Source organism: Erithacus rubecula, assembly GCF_903797595.1.
Source record: "Erithacus rubecula genome assembly, chromosome: 9".
Lineage (NCBI taxonomy): Eukaryota > Metazoa > Chordata > Aves > Passeriformes > Muscicapidae > Erithacus > Erithacus rubecula.
The window spans coordinates 10,835,617-10,851,188 of record NC_136660.1 but is presented as its reverse complement, the minus strand read 5'-3'; the positions used below and the strand labels follow the sequence as shown (position 1 = coordinate 10,851,188).

Sequence of the window (15,572 nt, the reverse complement as noted above, 5' to 3'; positions counted from 1 at the left end):
GCAATGAAACGGAAATATAGAACATCAATACTTCGATAAGTAGAAAATAATTACTGGTAAATTCTGCTTTTTGTTTCCACCATAAAGGCTACAGCACAGTTTCACGGTTCTGCTGACTCTTGAGAGCTCGGCATCGCTGTGCCGCTGCTCTGCGGGCGGTGGAGCTCCAGGGCGGCAGGGCAGCTGTGCTCAGGGCGGGCAGGGCTCCCGGTGCGGTGTCGCGGGGCGAGCGGGAGCCGCGGGCGCTGCGGGCCGGAGCGCTCCGGGCGCTCGGTGAGGCCGCGGCGCTGAGGGCCCGCCCGGCGGCGGTGCCGGCACAGCAGCGGAGCGTGCACGGAGGGTGTATGGAGGGTGCACGGACACGCTCTTCCCCTCAGACACGAACTTATCGCCGCCCCCGGGGCGCATCGGAGCGCGGCGCGCCCCCGCCTCAGGGGAGCGAAGACGCCGCGGGGCGGAGTGAGGGTGGGAGTGAGGGTGGGAGCGAGGGAGGCGCTGAGGGAGGTCCCGCGGCCCATCCCTGCTCCGTGCGGCGGCCCCGCTTCCCCCGCGGCGCTGCGCGGGGACCCGGTCCCGCCCCGGGGGCGGTCGGGGGCGGCCGGCCCGTCCCCTTTAAGCGGCGCGGCGGAGGGTCCCGCCCGCTCATTTCCGAGCGCGCAGGAAGTGCAGCTGGGCTCCGCGCCGGCCCGCGCGGTGAGTACGGCGGCACCGCGCCCCTCCCGCCGCCCCGCTCCTCCCCGGCCCCTCACCTCACCTCCCCGCTGCCGGCAGAAGGAGCCGTGCGGCGCCCCGGAGCCCACCCGCGGGGGCCCGGCCCCGTGTCCCGGCCCGGAGCGGCTGCGGCCGGCCCGCTCCGAGCGCCCCGGGCGGCCGCGGTTCCGCCGGGGCTGCCCCCACCGCCCTGGCGCGGGGCCTGGCACGCCGCGCCGCTCGGCTGTACCGGAGCGCTGTCTCAACAATAAAACGAATCTGTCCCTCTCGGCTGCGTTTCCATTGTGTTCGCTGCCGTAGGCGTGCTGGGAGCGCGTTCGTGCAGCCGCAGGCGGCGGGATGCAGCGGGGGCTCCCGGCAGAGCGCGGCTGAGCGGGCAGTGGCGCGCCCGGCCGGGCTGTGCGGGGCTGTACCGGGCTGTGCCGTGCTGTGCCGTGCTGTGCGGGGCTGTGCGGGGCTGTACCGGGGCTGTACCGGGGCTGTGCGGGGCTGTGCCGGGGCTGTACCGGGCTGTACCGGGGCTGTGCGGGGCTGTACCGGGGCTGTGCGGGGCTGTACCGGGGCTGTGCGGGGCTGTGCCGGGGCTGTGCGGGGCTGTACCGGGCTGTGCCGTGCTGTGCGGGGCTGTACCGGGGCTGTGCGGGGCTGTGCCGGGGCTGTGCCGGGGCTGTGCCGGGGCTGTGCCGGGGCTGTGCCGGGGCTGTGCCGGGGCTGTACCGGGCTGTGCCGGGGCTGTGCCGGGGCTGTACCGGGCTGTACCGGGCTGTGCCGGGGCTGTGCCGGGGCTGTGCCGGGGCTGTGCCGGGCTGTACCGGGGCTGTACCGGGGCTGTGCGGGGCTGTGCCGGGGCTGTGCCGGGGCTGTGCCGGGGCTGTGCCGGGGCTGTGCCGGGGCTGTACCGGGGCTGTGCGGGGCTGTACCGGGCTGTGCGGGGCTGTGCCGGGGCTGTGCCGGGGCTGTGCGGGGCTGTGCCGGGGCTGTGCCGGGGCTGTGCCGGGGCTGTGCCGGGGCTGTACCGGGCTGTACCGGGGCTGTGCCGGGGCTGTGCCGGGGCTGTGCCGGGGCTGTGCCGGGGCTGTGCCGGGGCTGTGCCGGGGCTGTACCGGGGCTGTGCGGGGCTGTACCGGGCTGTGCGGGGCTGTGCCGGCCCTTTGGGGTCCCGCTCCCTCCACCAACCTCCCAGAATTGGGGAAATGATGGTGAGGGGCTTAATTATCCTCAGTGAAATACTGAGCATTGTTTAAACTGCGCTTTACATCTCTTGGTTTTTGTCAGACGCGTTCTTGCTCGGTAAATTCCGTGTTCTCTCAAACTGTGAGAGTTGGAACGTTTTGGTATTGAACATAAAAATAAATTGTGTAATTGTCACCAGGCAATTAATTTAGAAGTGCTAAAGCAGAAACGGGGGGTGTTGCAATTTGCAAGGCTGTTTTTAAAAACCGAAGTATGTAGAAATTTAAACTTGATAGTACATGTTGTCAGTGAAGTGTAATCAGTGTTTACTTTATTCTGTGGATTTTTTGTTTGATTGTGTTTTCTTTCTCTTCAAGTCCCTCTGTCAGGTGAAAATTGAGACACTTGTGTCTTCTGCTAAACTTGTAGATGATGGATAAAGGACTAACTTTATTCTCTTCTCATGGTTAACTCAGAAGAGATGCAGAAAAGGGAGCTTGTTTCAACACTGAGTCAATATCTTTCATTAAGGTTAAGGTCATACAGTAAAAATACCTTTTTCTCCTCTTTTTTTTTTTTTCCTTGGAGGCTGTAACACTAGGCCTCGTAGGACAGTTTCTTCTTTACAGCATGCACTAGCTGCAAGTTCTTATCTTGCTTTAGTGTGTTTGAAGGAAGCTTCTGGCTTCCCTTTGTTTATTAGCTAGATAGTGGGTCCCCAAGGAGCACCAAAGACAGCAGTTTGGAAATATTCCCAGTTACTGTCAGCAGAGGTAGATGTGTTTTTTGGGGGGTGTTAGCTACGAGCCTCAGTTACACCCTGAGGCTTTTATGGGAGGCTCTGCCAGTAAGTCCTTATCAGAAATATCAGGAGACCCACACTGAGCATTGCTACACCATCACTGTCATAAACCATCAGCAGCTGAACGTGGAAGGAAGAACAGTGGTTGTTGAAGTACATGACTGTACAGCCCAAACATTCTTTAGCTTGTCTGTTGCTGGAGAAAACATGTGAAAACTTCAGTGTGATTAAGATTAATTGATCTTGAATGGTTCTTTTCCTTCTTGCTCCCACAGCTTTGTTTTAGCATCTTTCTCAGGCTTAAGGAAGGAAGGAAAAAAGAAACCCCCAGACCTGTCAGTACAGCTACTGTGTTGTGGTAGAAGTTGCCTCAAGTTACTCTTGAATTTAAATTCTTTGCTTTTATGTTCCAACCCTGGGATATGGGTCTTCCCAAGTCAGTGAGAAACATCATCTGAGGGCATAGTTAAATGATAAGTAGCTGTGGTCTGTTACCAAGAAAACCCACAAGTATATCTGGTACAAGAATTTCAACCCCTGCATCACAGTCTGCTACTTCATGCTTGCCAGAAGTGTTCTGTGGACCTCTTTATAGAAATAATCCACCCAAACTTTTAAGAGAGTCTAAACTAAACTCCCAGGAGGACAAGTGTGAGAAATATGAAGTCAGTTTTTTTCACTGCAGAAAACAAATTGCACAATATTTTGCTCATCTCTGAAGCAGCCTGACATTGTGAAGCAAGCTTCATGACTTGCAGTATTTTCTCCTTAAATAATGCAGAAACAGGATCACAGAGGTAGGATGAAAGTCAGGCTTTGGATAAGTGCTGGAACTGATAATGTCCTTGGCTTTTTGTTAGCTCATGTGCCCTCTAAAGGATCAGCCCTTCAAAATAAAAGTATGGGAAAAGGCAATAATAATTTTGCTTCTGAAAAATAGTGTAGAAAATAGGGGTTTCAAGAGTACAAGATTTTCTTAAAAAAAAGTTATTCTCAAGGGACACAATGTGAAGAAAATATTTTCAGGAGCGTATTGTTTTTACAAAAAAGACCAAACCACAAATAACTGTGCTTTATCTGTGTATCCAATTATGTTCTTTTAAGCTTAGTGCTGGAAATGGGGAAATGAGACCAGAACTCACAAGATGTTTATAAAAGAAATACAATGCTTTTTGAATGGAATGGGAATATAGTTTTATTTCTGAGTTGGAACTACAGCTTGTAAGAATAATTTGTGGAAGGGCACTTCTTGCTGTCTGCCAGAACAGTTTCATTCTTAATGATGATTAGAAAAGCCCAGCACATCCATTAATATTATAGCTCATAAAAAAAAAATAAAATCTGAAAGTGTGCAATTACTTAAAATCTTGGATTTATTTTTTATTAAGCTCTTTGAATTTTTTTTTTTTTGAGGGCAGGAAAGATTCTGCAAATTGCAGCCATCCATTCATGAGTGCCTTTTGGTGCAAAAGTAGTTGAACAGGGTCTTGTTTTAGACCCTGGTTTAGGGGTCCATTTGGGGTGCAGCTAGCTTCTGCTTTTATCCAGGCCTTTAAAAAAATATATTGTAAAGGCTGCAGGTATTTTGTGTGTACCTAAAAATGTAGACTGGCAAGTTATTCAGCTTAATATTTCTTGGGTATCTAATACTTTGTGGTGCGTGTAGTCTAAATTGGTAATTCTGATGGTCACTGCTAGCTGAGAATTTTTTTTTTAAAAGGAATAACAAGGTGATCATTGCAAGCTATATGTGGTCACTAAAGCTGGAAGATTAAAGGGAAAAGGGGCTTTTTTTCCCCACCAATCCTTGAAGGTGCTGCATGTGGAAACATGGCACACTAAAATACTTGTGAGGAGCTTGCACTCTCTGTGCTGCAGCTCTGGTTTATGGTAAGGCTGGGCAGGAGCCACTTGCTCCACATTTATTTCTGAATGAGGTGTGGTGGAATAATATCTTGGCACAATCTCTGCTTTACCTTCCTGGTTTTTAAAGGCTCTTTCCACTCACACCAAATCCTCTAGAAGCGAGTTGATAAAACTGGCACGTTGTTTCAAGCTGTGAGTGCAAATGTGAGCTCTGGAAAGAGCATCAACAGGAGTTGGTGTTTCAGAGTGAAGTTCAGAGAATCCAAATCAGATGACGTGAGGAGACTTGTGAGGAAATCTTGTATGTACTTTTAAAATCTATTTCCTGGCAATCATCTCTAACTGTAATAAAAAGTGACTGTAGTGATTGGCCTGTTTATTGATTTGTGGCTCTTTGCAGTGTAGGTGCTTTCCAGCACGGTGCCCTTGGGTCTGATTGCTTCCTTTAGCCCTTCTGTGTTCCTGGGAAGGTTTTGGTCTGGAGCCCATCTCCCTGCCCAGCCTGCAGTGGAGGGTGCCCATGTCTCCCTAGGGAGTGCATTTGGGGGGAGTGTTGTCAGCTGTGTTGGTAGGTGACAGCAGGGGCAGAGCTGCCTGTGTTTTACTTCAGCCTTTTCTTTCCTTTGGTTCTTTTTCACTGGTGGAGTGAGTGGGTGGTAAGGGCAGGTCTGTCTGGCTTTTGTTCTTATCTCTCCCCCTCCCCTGTACTAAATGGTGGTGTTTCACTGGTGAAGCAGCTCCTGGCAGAGGATCCTTCTCCGGTGATACTGGGCTTGCTGGTAGAGGTGTCACTTAGGGCAGCTGTCTGGAAAGCACAGATCAGCACCCACCAGCCACCATATGCATCCTGCTGTCAAAAGTGAGGCTTCCCATCAGCTCCTCTACTATGGCCAGAAATGACCTAAAATGTCCATCAGTGCATTGCTTCAATAGATGGAGGGGTAGGAATGTGGGAGCCTGAGTAAAAGTACACACTTGACAACTAAAGAAGTGCTGTAGCTGTCTCAGCAGCATAGGCATGGCTGGGCAGATGCTGTGGGAGGGTTTGGTAGGCACTTCTCTGGCATACTGGGGGGAATTTCTGTTCAAGGAAACCAGTGTGCCAGTTGTAGAGCAGAAGTAAAAATCTCTCATGGCTAACAAACCCTCAGGAGATGGGTCCTACCCACATACTTTTAATGGCTGTCACCAGCAGCAGTCACCTCCTTTTGCTGAACGTAGCTCCAGGCTGGTTCTTGTGTGTTCAGAGCTTAAATAATACAGTGCAGGACAGGTAGGAGTTAAAAGTAGCTTAGAAATGCAATACTTGCAAGTAAATTTGCTGAATGGATGAGGTTTTTTTTACACAGACACCTTCTTGTATTTAACTTCGATAAATTAACATCAACCACAAAATGAGGTTAGTATGTCTTATGTCTGCACTGTTAATTTTGCTTTTTGTCAAGACAATAGATGAGTGCTTTCACAGAAGATGAAAATTATAGGACACCTGAGTTCTCCAGAAAGTTGTATATGAACCTACAGCAGTTTTGTATTGACTAGTCCCAGTTAATTGTGTAAAGAAAAGAGCCCTCACAGTTTTTCCAATGCCAGTTGCCAGAGATGTGGAAGGACAGTTTCTGGCTTTCAGGTGTGTAATTGCAGGAAGACATGAAAATTTAAAGCTGATGGCTGAGGTGCTGCTGTTCAGAGGTTCTGAGCTAATTCTGTGTGTAGATGTTGTGGTAGTAGTGTGTTGTGTGTAATAGTCAATTGCAACCAGATCAGTAACTAGGCAGATTTTCTGCTGCCCCAGTGCTGGTGTGTGGTGTTAGTATCTTCTCTGTAGAAAGCAGAAATAATACTTACAGAGTTCTGGGTGGAGTTGGTGTTGCTGCTGCAGGGGCAGGTGTTGAGCAGTGATGCACAGGAAGCAATTGAAGCTTTTTGGGAACACTGCTGAATTAAAGCAGAGGAAATGATGTAAATGAGCTTGTGTTTTGAAGCACACTGTGGAAACACAAAATGCTAGTCTTGAGCCCCTTTCAGAGTGAACCCACAGTTAGCTAAGTCATAAGTTTCTGTGAAATTAAATCTGTCCTGTAAGAGTGTTTCAGGTGACAGCTTTCTGATGACTTGTAGCACTTCTGCTGTCCCCTGAAGGCTTCCCCAAGCAGTGGTGTCAGGGGATGGCACTTGTCAGCACTGTTGGTGCTGCTCACAGCCCCAGGGGCAGCAGATGCCTTGCATGTCTTGTGCTCTGGTAGAGTGAAAATTAAGACTGCTGAGTGATAGTTTAGTCCATCTTTCATGGGCTCTGTGACTTTCTGATGCATGTAAAAGTCTTCTGAAGAAGAGATGTACAATTTGTGAAGCAGGAGGATGAGTATTAGTTACAGTCAGTGCTGGCTGGACAGAGACTGGCAGGTTTCTTCCCAGCACAGTCAAAGCATTGCTCTAGTAAGATGCTTCTCAGGGCAAACTTTGCCCCAGTGCCCCCAGTGTTTGGCAAAGGACTGGGTGTTAGCATCCAAAATTGTATTAGTCTCTCCTGTGAGGTGCTGCTATGCGTATTTCTTTGTTGGATTTTTAAAATTAGATTTTAGACATAATGCAGTGTTTTTGGAGCTCTTTTGCATTTAACTCCTCAGAATTCCTTCTTAGTTTAAGGTCCTGAACTTCTATTAGATGGACAGGTGGAAATGATAGGGATTTAAACCAACTGTGTAAGGGGATAAGAAGGAAAAAAAAAAACAACTTTAAAGCAGTGTTCCAGCAGTGTAGCAGAAGTTGTTGCCAGTATAACCCTGTGTTAAATATGGCACTTGTGACAAGTATACCTTGTAACAACAGGTATGTCCCTCCTGCGAAGCAAAACAAGCAAATAAAGGTTAGAAAAAAAACAGTAGTGAAATATGGATACAACAAGAGTGCAAGGAACATGCAAAAACTTAGCAGAGGTTTACAAAAACTTCCCTTCAAACCACGATTATATCTTCCTGAAAACAGGGAAGGAAGGGTGATTCAAATCCAAAGAGTGGCTTCAGGGACTTGAAAAACAAAACAAGAGAGGTGAAGCAGCATATTGCAAAGTGTTCAGTGTTGGATGTTTCTAGTTGTTCATACTGGCAGCTTTTTCAATACAAGGAAAACATCAAGATAGAGAGCTCTGACAAGCTGCTGGCTTTTCTGCTTCCCATGGAGCTTGGTGTTGCTAGTCCTTTAAGAGTAAGTTAATGCTTAGTTATAATGTCAGACTGAAAAATTACAGATGACATAAGCTGTGCTTCTGGAATGCACCAGATGTTTCTCAATTGTTTGGTATCCAGCTTTCATGGCTGGTGACATATTCATGGCTGATTTGTTGTGCTGAAAGCAGAACCTGAACTACTATGCTAAATTTTAGACTTTCTGAAAACATTTGTAGTTTATGTTCCTCCTTCCATCTTTGATTGTGGATTGAAGAATAGCAAAGTGATCACAGCTTTGAAAACCACATGTGAATTTTAGCTAGCTGATTTGATTTTATTTAAGAAAAACTTGAGGGTGATTGAGCAGCATTTTGTCAGGATTTCTGGATCAAGTAGTGTTTTAAACTGGTTTTCGCTGTTTTAAAACTCTCAGGCCAAACTACCACTTGGACAAAGTCCAGAGAAGTGTCTTCCAGTGGTCACTTCAGGAGTTTTTAAACTTGCACTGAGGAGATTTGTATACACATATTCTCTGGTCTAGGTACTCCTCAAAAATTGTTACAATAAATCAGAACTTCAGTGAGAACATTGCTGAGGTGACTAGCTGTCCAATAAATTTTTTTTTATTAAATTTAAATCAATTTCCTATAAATATTTCTGTTTTCAAGATAGATATTAATAGAGGCTTGAAAGTATTTTAAAGAAAGTTGGATGCATTTGAGAACTTCTGTTTTCACTTCAACTGCTATAGCTGCATCATAGTTTGGAATATTACATCCTTGAAAACAGTGTCACTCTTGCCATAGGGGAAAAAATTTAAGAAAAGGATAAAAAAATTAGTTCCTCCACATTATTAAGTCTCTAACTTTTTTTTTAAATGCTGGACACTTTGCTGTGCAACTGTTACAAAGAACACTTTGGGTATGGGCTGTCCTTTTCCATCTCCTCTTTTTATAATGTAAGAAAAATAAATCTCCATGTGAGAACCACCTGTGAGAGCCTCAGAGGATCTGTTTTGCTCTACAGCATTTTCAGATTTGCTTTACAGTACAAGGAAACGGCATGCATGACCTTTATTCTTACCTCCCACAATGAGATTTCCACTGGCTCCATGCATGAACATGAATGACAATTATCCTTTAAAAACAGCTCAAGGGGTGGCATAGGTTGGCATTTATATTTTCACTATGCTTAGGTTACAGTAGCTATGTTATCTTGATCTCTATATATAGAGAAGTAGATGACAGAGATCTGAGAAAACAGAAGACAACTTCATTCTGAGAATGTAGTTAGATGTGAAAGTCAGGTGAAGCAATGACAAGAAAACCACATTATTCTCATCTCTTTGGTTTTGCCAGCTATCATTCCACAGTAGATGGCTGCAGTCATTCTCAGTGATGGGTTTTAATAAATGGAACATGGCATCAGTGAAAATGTAGGTGTGCTGTGCAAATGCTGTGCATGTGAGATGGGATCACCAGTTACTTTTTACTGCACTGTTGCATTTGAGGGAGCTCAGATGCTCATCTTGTGTGGGGGAAATATTTAGCTGGGGCCTTTTAAGTTGTTTGGATATTCTGGGTGCCTAAAGAATGTCACCTTTCCTCATTCACTTTGATTCAAGGTGATGCTGTGCTGCTAAGTGTAACTGGTTTTCTGTCCTTCTAAAACAGGCTGCTTTCTGTGCAAAAAGCCCTACCTACAGCATTACCTTTTTGAAGACTGCTGGGCATCTTAAGTTTAATTTCTGCCTCTTGCTGCAGCTGTTGCTCTATGCTACAGAAGGAAATATAAGCATATCCCACCATGTGGTCTAATAGAGATTACTGTGCATCCTTGAAGATAAGCTGTGGTTGCTGTAAGAAGTGTGATTTAGTTTGGCTTAAGCTGTCCTCCAGTCTCTTTTGCCTTCATGGGTGTGCAGTATTACATAGGATGTTGGGAAGCTCTTCCACCTTTCAGTGGACAGACTGCTGGGTGTGGTTGCTCAGGTGGTGTGCCCTGGCCCAGGAACCCAAATCTGCTTTGTGTTTTTGCAGCCCTTTATGGGGACTGTGTCCTTAATAAGGGTTTAACAAAGCCTGTTGTAAAAGTAGGCTGGGTTCTTGCCTAATGCTCATGTGAAAAACATTACTTACGAGATGTTTAGAATACCAGGGAAAAGATCTTCCCTGGTAACTGTGCTAAGGTAGCTCTTGTAGCTCTTCTGTTCTTATTTCTGGGTTGAACTCTACCAACCAACAAATTAGGTACAATAAGTTAGTCATATAAAGCTGCTGTTCCTTTAATTCCCTGACAATAAGGGGAAGAAGACATGCTTCACCAAACTTGGGGTTTGTGGTTTTCTTGCCAAATTTAAAAAGAGGAATAGCACCAACAGAAACAGTGTTCACAGGAATAACAGTGCAGAAACCCACAAACTGAATAATATAAGTGATAGGAAAAGGTGTGTCATAGAAAAGCTATTGTCCTGTGAAAGCTGAAGGTAGAAGAGGCTTTCATGATAACTGTTTGATCACTGTTTTAAAACAAGCAAGCAAATGAAACTCCTTCAGCTGGTCCTACCTAGGACATTTTACCTAGTTTTTATTGCTGAGCAGAATGTCTCTCTTCATAAAAACAATAAAGTGACTATGAGTTGACTTTTGTTTCCTGGCTTTATCTGAAATGGAATAATGCTGACCAGTGTGGTTAAGGTGTAGCTGGTTGGGTTTCAAGTTTCAATTTTAATTCAGCATTTTCCAGACAACTGGACTTGCTTTAGATTCACTGAAGCCAAAGCAGGGCTTCTATTCATAAGCTCATTGCTTACTTTGGATTTGTTATAAAGTAAATAATGTGAATAATGCTGTTCTTTCATTTGTCCACTTAAGTATGTAATGGATTTAGTTTTGTTTAGGAACAACAAATGCCAGGACAAGTGATAACTTGCCTGCTTCTCTTATTTATAGGAGATAAAACTACTTCAGCAAAAGGTTGCTCTTGCTCTTTTTCCTTATTTCACAGTAGATTATGAAAGAATTGCATTTAAACTGCTACAGTACAGTTAATATTTCCTTTGAGGATGACAGCATGACTGCTTTTTCCAGGCATTGTCATGGCAAAAATAGCACCATTTCTAGGTTGTTGGACATCTCCTTCTGCTTGCTTTCTCTGAGAGCAGAGGCAATAAACCCCCCAATATTTCCTATTCTGTCAGTTTGGCAAGCTGATTTATTTTTGGCCATGTACATGGGGCAGGGAAGGGGTGTGTGGTGCATAAGTAGGATGGGTCCTTCCTGCAGCCCCCATGGGTTGTGTAGCTGTTGTAAAAACACATTCCAGGGAATTTGAAACTAAGGCAGAAATTGCAAGAGAGGGATTGGACAAGCTGTAAAGAGCATGACCTGCTTGATTGTTCTTGATTTCTAAGATGATTGAGCACCACTATTAAAATGAAACCCTACTCTTTTCTGTGTTTCTGTTTTAAATGTTAGTACAAAGTGTGTTGCTTCAGTTGCATGTCCTGAAAAGATGTAATTAATAAGTAGGATCTGGTATTTGGAAAAGGTAGGGTTTTTTATTGATTCTATTTCTCCCTGGTGTTGAGAGTGAGTTGATCTATCTCATGAAACAAGGGAGATAAGAAACCCCATATATCTTGCCTGCCTACTGCAGTCTCTAATGTGGCAGTGGAAATTGGTGGAGGTTTGGTATTAATTTTATTTTGGAGCACAGCATTTCAGCTGGCAAAACAACAATGTTCCTTTTTGTAAGAGAAACCATTTGCATAGAGAGTATTATTTTTTGAGTAATAAGTTCTGTGATTGTTGTACCCTTCACTGAAGTAACTTTTTCCTATGGTTCCTGTGCCTGAACTACTTATTCCTGGTGAACTGTGAGTTCTAGAATGGTCCTTCTGCCAAATGTATGGTTTCTTTTTCCTTCCCATTTATAAACTAAAGAAATGTCTGAAGTTACTTATTGCAGATATGCTCAAGCAGTTTAAAATTCATCACAGGCTATTCATAATGTGGACAGTTCACCACTGTTCATTTTTTTTTCCCCAATATTCTTTATTAAAAATGAAGTGAGATGCTCAGTGATCAGTGTACTGTCATTGTTGTCCCCTTGTTTCCCCCATGAGACTCTGGCTTTGGCAGAGGAAAGGAAACTGATGAAAATCAAGAGCTAGCTTGAAGAATTCCTTTTGGTATCAACCAGGTAATGTGAGCAGTGAAGCTGAAGTTCAGTGCTTACCAATAAAGGGCAGCATTGGGATGAGTTGGAATAGTGTGTCATACTCTAAACTTTCAAAAAGTTGAAAATAAGCTGCTGTGTATGCTTGATCTGATTGATTTACTATGGGCAGTGGTTGAAATGTGTACAAGCAAAGCTTTCAGGTTTTTCAGGAACTGGTAAGGTCTAAAATATTTTGTGTTTATTTTCACTTCCCTATTGGTTTTATTGAATGCCGATTGTCTTTACATAAGTTAATAATGGCTTTTAACTTCTCTCCCATCCAGCAAGGTGTGTGTGTGCTTGGGAGGCAAAGCCATAGCTGAAAGCATATCAGATGGCAGAATTGTAATATAAAGATTTTGTTTGTTTGTTTGTTTGTTTTTTGTGGTCAGTAAAGAGGGTGTGGTTCTTGACTAGCTTTCTGTGGAAAGTGAGAACTTCGGCAGTTAATTCTTGTGAGGTTTTTGTTTTGTTTTGTTTTTTTCTCTTCCTTTCTTCCCAATAGCTGACAAGTCTGACTTAGGTGTTGGCTCAACTAGAACTGTGTAATAAAACCCTGGGCAAATTCTTTTGTCTTTTCTGAGGCTATACCTCAGCAGACTGTCTAAGCAGATATGATATGATGTGTACTTAAGGTATGGTTTGAGGTTTTTCACTCTGGGATTTATTCAAATATGGTCTGCAACAGCAGATGCCCAACTTGCTTTGTGTTTGGTTTCAGCAAGAGAGGATAAAGGTGTACTCACTGCTCCTCTAACATTTTAAGCTATTCTGTTCTCAGTGGCACTATTCTTCAGAATAAGAAGAGAATATGCAAGGGATGAGATTGGACCTTATGTTTTCATTGTATAACTTGCCAAGAAGAGAAATATGTGTGTGGAGGAGGCTTAAGACAATGAATATGTGTGGCTTCTGGGTGAAATTATGAACAATAAAATAAAGCTCAGTTGGAATTTCATGGGCAGCTAAACAGCGACCATCTAGGGCATGCTGAATGAAAAGGACATGTCTAAAGTAAAACAGGCTCACACAAGGCATGTCCCCACAGTCTGGCATGAAGCCAAGTGCACACTGAATTAGGTCACTGCCTCAAGTGTGAATGTTTCCCCACTTCAGAAAGATGTACTCATCCTTTGCAACAAGGAACAAAAACAGAATGCTAATATAATAAAAAAAAATGTAAAGCATTTTCAATTAGCATGCTGGCCTATTCCCTTGTGCTTAGAGAATCAATGAACTTTTTTGTAAGGAACAGAAACATTTCCATTGTTGAATATACAGAAGGGCCCTGGAAATGCAGAAAGAATTAACAATCAGGTCCCTCTGGAAAACCTGCAGATCTTTATAAGCATTATATAAGTCTCAAATGTCTCATTCTTTGGAGATCATACAGACTGCAAATAGACTTGTTTTGAAGAACTGATATTAAATTAAATACCAGCATGTGCAACTTATAGTTTTGGAACTTAATCTTTAAGCACTGAAATTCCAGGGACCTCTGTGTGATTACTTATTACAAGATAATCTTACTGTCCTTTTTTATAAACTTCAGAGTGTTCCATATAGCCCAATTAATTTCCCTATTGTGATTTTTGGGATCTCACAGAATCACTAGGTTGGAAGAGACCTTCAAGATCATTTAGTCTAACCCATGCCTTAACATCCCATGTGCTTTTGTTTGTTCTGAGGTTTCACAGCCTGCTTTCTCGTGTAATCATGTTCTACAGCCTAGTTACTGGAATTCCTAAAATAGGGCTGTGCCAGGCCTAACTTGTATCAAATTTGGGTTGTAAATATGCAAAAATGGCTTCCTTTCCCCCCCCCTCTTTAATTTTTTTTTTTCTGAAAAGAGGATGTAATAAAATAGAGTGCTCATAAACCCTCCTTTTTTAAGGGGATAAGAAGGAAGGAAGATTCTTACTACTTTCACTTTTTTGAAGTATTCAAGATGAAATGTATCTTACTCCTTTATGATGATTTCCCTCAGCAGAAGTAATACTGAAGGAAAAAAAAGATGTCAATTCACTCAGTTCCCACTGCTTTAGCAAACTAATTTACCCATTCAGCTCTTCATGTGCAATTTAAAATTTTAATGTTCGACATAACTAGTTGCACAAACATTCCTGGCCTTTAAAGGCCACGATAAGCTCTAGTGGGAAAAACGCCTGTTCTTTATGGTGTTGCAAAAAAATGGTCAAACGTAAATAGGCAGTGCCTGCCTCTGTAAAAAGGCTGTCTTGTTAATAGGATTGTCACTAGCCCGTAGATAAAGGGTTTCAGCTAATGAAGGAATAATTAGAGCCTAGAAGGAAAAGTAGCAGTGAGCTCTTTAGAGTAGTTCATTGCTTCAGAAATGGCTTATTGTATCTCTTCCTTGAGCACCCCTCCGGGCAGCGCTGCCCCAAACAGCTCTGCTGTAAATAGGGGAAGTGCCAGTGGGAAGGGCCGGGAATGTGCAGATACCCGGCAGGGGGTCCCGGGGGCGTGTTGACTTCCCTAATCCGTGTTTGCCATAATGGTGTGTGTTTGGCCACAGTGAGCAAAGGTATGAAGAACAAGAGTTCCCTCACTGCCCCCTGCTAGTCTCTGAGGAGATCTTAATCTCCTGGCACATTGTGTGCTCTTGACACCACATCAGGAGGTCTGTTCTCCCTTGCTTCTAAGCCATGAATGAGACCTAAGGAAATTAGTGACTCAAAGTGAGCACAGAGCAATTTATTAGTGGAGCAAGAACTGGCTACAAAAGCCTACTAGAACTAATGCTCCACCTTCAGGGGTATTGATTTGCGAGTTGACAATAATTAGAATAGTTGGGGCTTGATTTTCTGGCAATTTATGCAAGTTAGATAGTTTGATCATTTTTCAATATGCCTTTACTGGTTGAAGATGTGTCAGCTTCTGCATGGAGTAGCTTTAGTACAGTCTAGCATTTACTGAAATTTAAAGGAACTTGTGGTTCTTTATGCTGTTAATTGTGGCTTCACCTCTTGCAGTCTAACATAACAAGAATTCAGTAAGAAATGTAAAAAACTGTCATATGATCATCTTGGTACTAAAGAAAGCTTGGGATGATATTCTATCATTTCTGTGTAGATATTTTTCTTTTCTCTCCCTTGATTCATCACACCTGGGCGCTGGTCAGTAGTCTGGGGATCCATCTAGGTTTGATGGCTCTTTATAGGCATTTAACTTGCATTTATATAATGTTGTGTTTGTGCAGTGAGGAGTGACTAACTTCTGGCTTGTCTGGACTGGAAAGGAAGTTATCTAGTATTCAGTTGATAAAACTGTTACTTGTTTTGTATCAAAGTGTCCAGTAGCTTTCCATAGGTTCCAAAAGCTTTCGTTTCTGATGAGCAATTGCCTTTAATCTGCTGTATTAAGAATTTCTACGTAATCTATGTAAATTATTAACAGGGACTTTAGCACTTCAGATACTAAAAACTACTTCAAGCAGTCCTATAGTCTTCAGCTGGACAACATAAGGTGTGCAGCTCTTGCCAAACTTGGTGTGCATGATATGCCCACAAACTTTGGGTCAGCTGTGGCAGGCACTGCTGCTGGTGGTATGAATAAGTCACTTAATCTTTCAGACCTTGTAATTGGAGCTTTCTTGCAAGTGAAGAAGC

General features: G+C 44.2%; 1 protein-coding gene across 1 annotated transcript in view; it reads left to right on the top strand.

The window, feature by feature from the left end:
* The first annotated feature begins 538 nt into the window (after window positions 1-538).
* Window positions 539-15,572, top strand: part of CSGALNACT2 (chondroitin sulfate N-acetylgalactosaminyltransferase 2) — a 32,394-nt gene continuing 17,360 nt past the window's right edge. The window contains exon 1 of the mRNA XM_079311889.1: window positions 539-693. The gene's annotated coding sequence lies outside the window, so the exon portion shown is untranslated. The remainder of the gene's footprint in view (window positions 694-15,572) is intronic.